The sequence below is a fragment of the Theobroma cacao genome, chromosome 2, assembly GCF_000208745.1.
Source record: "Theobroma cacao cultivar B97-61/B2 chromosome 2, Criollo_cocoa_genome_V2, whole genome shotgun sequence".
Classification (NCBI taxonomy): Eukaryota; Viridiplantae; Streptophyta; class Magnoliopsida; order Malvales; family Malvaceae; genus Theobroma; species Theobroma cacao.
In genome coordinates, this window is record NC_030851.1 from 17,430,851 (window position 1) to 17,434,090 (window position 3,240).

The window sequence follows — 3,240 nt, forward strand, 5'->3', positions numbered from 1 at the left end:
CAATGGTTAACATTATTATGGGTTAATATAAATGCAGTTTTGATTGCTATAGCTTATTAGTAAAGTACTTGAAGGGTGGCATTGTGAGATATAACTTTCAAAATAATTAATGGGATGATGAGCAGGATTACGTAAATAGGCTTGCTTGGGCTTAGTGGACTACGTCCATTAAGTCCATGCGCCGATCATGGCTCAAAAATCGGGTCGTGACAATTACTATATTACTTGTTAATGATACGTGCACTTGTGAGAGAAATCAACAACACTTTCTTTGATAAAGAGTTTTTAATTGAAAGGGTTAATGGGATTAAAGTTTTACTCGAAGAAGTTCGAGACCCACAAATTGACATTCCGTTGGAACTTGAGCCTAAGACTATGACATCTGATGTACAACCACAATCTCAAGAGGCACAACTACTCAAAAGGTCTAGTAAGATACGTCAAGCTCTAAAGATGTAAAGCTTGACCTTATAATTACTTGTCATGACATACATGTGATGATAGCATGATTGCAAGTTAGGAGAATCCCGAAAAATTTACAAAAGTAGGTATTATACCTAGAGGTACAACAAAGTTGATTTAAGCCTCGAATTAGATCAAATAGAGATTTTAGGGTGAAATTGAAAATTTACAGCTCAAGAATGATTTAAAATAGTGATTCGGAGTTCGAGGACAGATTTAGAGTCAAATTGGAATTTTCATGACCTAGGGGTAAAATGATCATTTTGCCACCCGAGGTTAAGATGTGAGAGTTGGATGAAATTTTGACTAAAATTGATCAAGATTGACTATTTAGAACATAATTTGAGTTTGAGAAGTGAAAAATTTTAATTTCGACATTTTTTTTAGCATAGGGGTAAAATAGTCATTTTGTCACCCTAGGGGAAAAATTGTAATTTTACACCACCCGACACTTGTCCAGCCCATGGATTTTATCTAATATTATCATGGATAATTGAAGAAATTTTAAGCAGTGGAGAGAGAAAGCTTAATAGTTAAGAAATTACAAATGGACCAATAATGTGGTGACATGTGTCAAGTTTATATCCATTATTTATTTAGCTTTAAAATAAGCATAAAATCAGCCTATTTTCTTTCATATGGCCGGCCAAACCATGAACAAAGAAGAACAAAGGGAGAAAAGAAAAACAAAAACCCTAGGTGGAGAAATTCAAGGAAAAATTGGTGAAAATTCAAGGAAACAAGTGACAAAAGGTAAAATTTCTTGATTTTGACTTGTGATATACCTTTCCCATGCATTTCTCCTCATTTTCCATGGTTAAATTACATGTTTTCATGATGAATTCATGGCTGGTCGGAATGGGTATGGAGAGAGAATGATGTTAGATTGATTTGATTCTAAGTTATGTTAGTGTTTTTAGTTAGTTTATCATGTCTAGAAACAAAATAACAAGAAAAGAGTTCATATTCCCCACCACCCATCAATGGCCGAACCTACCTTGTGTTGAGTGAGGATGAATTTGATTTTTATTTTAAGAGAATTGGTTAGAAAATGATGAATTATGGTATGGAAAAGTAGTAGGAAAAATCACGGTGTTAATGCACCATTATTGACCGAAAATTCTAAGAAGAAAAGTGAAGATAGTTTTACCAAATTTTAGGTTAATTGACTTATGTTTGGTGAATTAAGGTATTGGAAAAGAAATGGAGCAATTTGGAGCTAAATTGGACGCGTTGGCCAATTAATCGGGTGATAAAACGAATTAGGCCAATACCGGGTTTAGATGGTTACCCGTGCATTTTGCATTCCATATCATGCATTAGTAGTCTAAATTAGTTTAATTTCGATTTAGTACCAATGTAGTAAGTTTCTCGATTTTGTACTATGTCAAGGTGATGAGTCCTCCGATAAAGGCAAGGAAATTGCATCCGAAGACCAATAGTTAGAGTACTTCGAAAATCCGCACTCTAGACATTGTGAGTAAACTTACTGTCATTTTAATTATCTAGGGTGGCTTTTAGATGATTTCATGAATTCTATGGAAAAATGATTTAAAAAGGTAAATTTTCATGTCTTATGAATAAATGTGTTTCAATGAAATTAATTTATAAATTGTTTTGAAATTAATAATGATTTTGAAAAATATAGTACATGGAGACTGCTATTTGTTGCAATTTGATTGTTTAAATTAATTGGCTTATGATAAATCGGGCATGATTGGCTGGTTGGCAATTGTATTGAAATACAGATTGTTTGTTTGCCTTGAAAGGCTGTGAATTACAATAATTGTCATATCATGTTATTGAATTTTATTGATTGGTAGGATAATTATTAGCTTATTGCAGTAGGCGGCTTCCGTGGATCAGCCTATGAGAGGGGCATGGTAACCCCATTTATATGTGCTCACCTTGGTTGTAGAGGCGCGTAAGGTAGCTCCTGAGGTGATATTTGAGTTCACTTCACGCCGAACCACCACGTGATGGTGAACTCAACCAACGCCAAGGAACAACTGTGATGTTCAACGAAAAATGTGTTTTATACGAAATGTGAATTTTTAATAGCCTTCGCGATTTCGGTAGGATGCCTCGGCCAAGGTGTTCCCGAGGATGGATTTATGGCACAAGCCTAGTTTTTATGAGATTCATAAGCCTCGTTATGTATTTTGAATGAAATGTGTTCTAATGCTGTGACCTAGTTTACGATGATTTATTTTATCGTCTCCATGTACTCAACTCTAGATGTTTATGATGATGTTTGTTTACTCACTGGGATTTTATAATCTCACCACCCTCCTTTCCACTCATTTCAGGCTCAGTATAGGCTGTAGATAGCTGATATTGTCGAAGGCTACAGTTGGCTTTACTTCCTCAAAAACCGTAGGTTTGCAACCTTCGTTCATTTTTATCATTTTGGGGTCCACATGTCACTGTAAATTAAATTTCATACTCTAGTTATCTATACTACTATATGTAGGAATTTATTTTGCTTTTACGCTGTAAAAATTATATATGCAATGTTCTAAAAATATTGTTTTATAAGAAAATAGAATATTTTGTTTAACATTTTTATTTTATTCTAACAGTCATAATTTCACTTTAAACGAATGTTTTAGATATGTAAATTTATTTTTGATTTTGAAATATGTGTTCTGCATTTATATACTACATTATTAGTTGGTATTGAAACTTTTTGGAAAAATGACCAAAATACCCTTGTGAGACGAAAATTATTTTTTTTATTGTTTTAAGTTGGAAATAGTTTAAAATATTTTAGAACAT

General features: G+C 33.3%; 1 long non-coding RNA gene across 1 annotated transcript; it reads left to right on the plus strand.

The window, feature by feature from the left end:
• Positions 1,179 to 2,932, plus strand: LOC108660830. Its single transcript, XR_001926523.1, has 3 exons — positions 1,179 to 1,215; positions 1,855 to 1,938; positions 2,772 to 2,932. It is a non-coding gene; the product is annotated as an uncharacterized LOC108660830 (long non-coding RNA).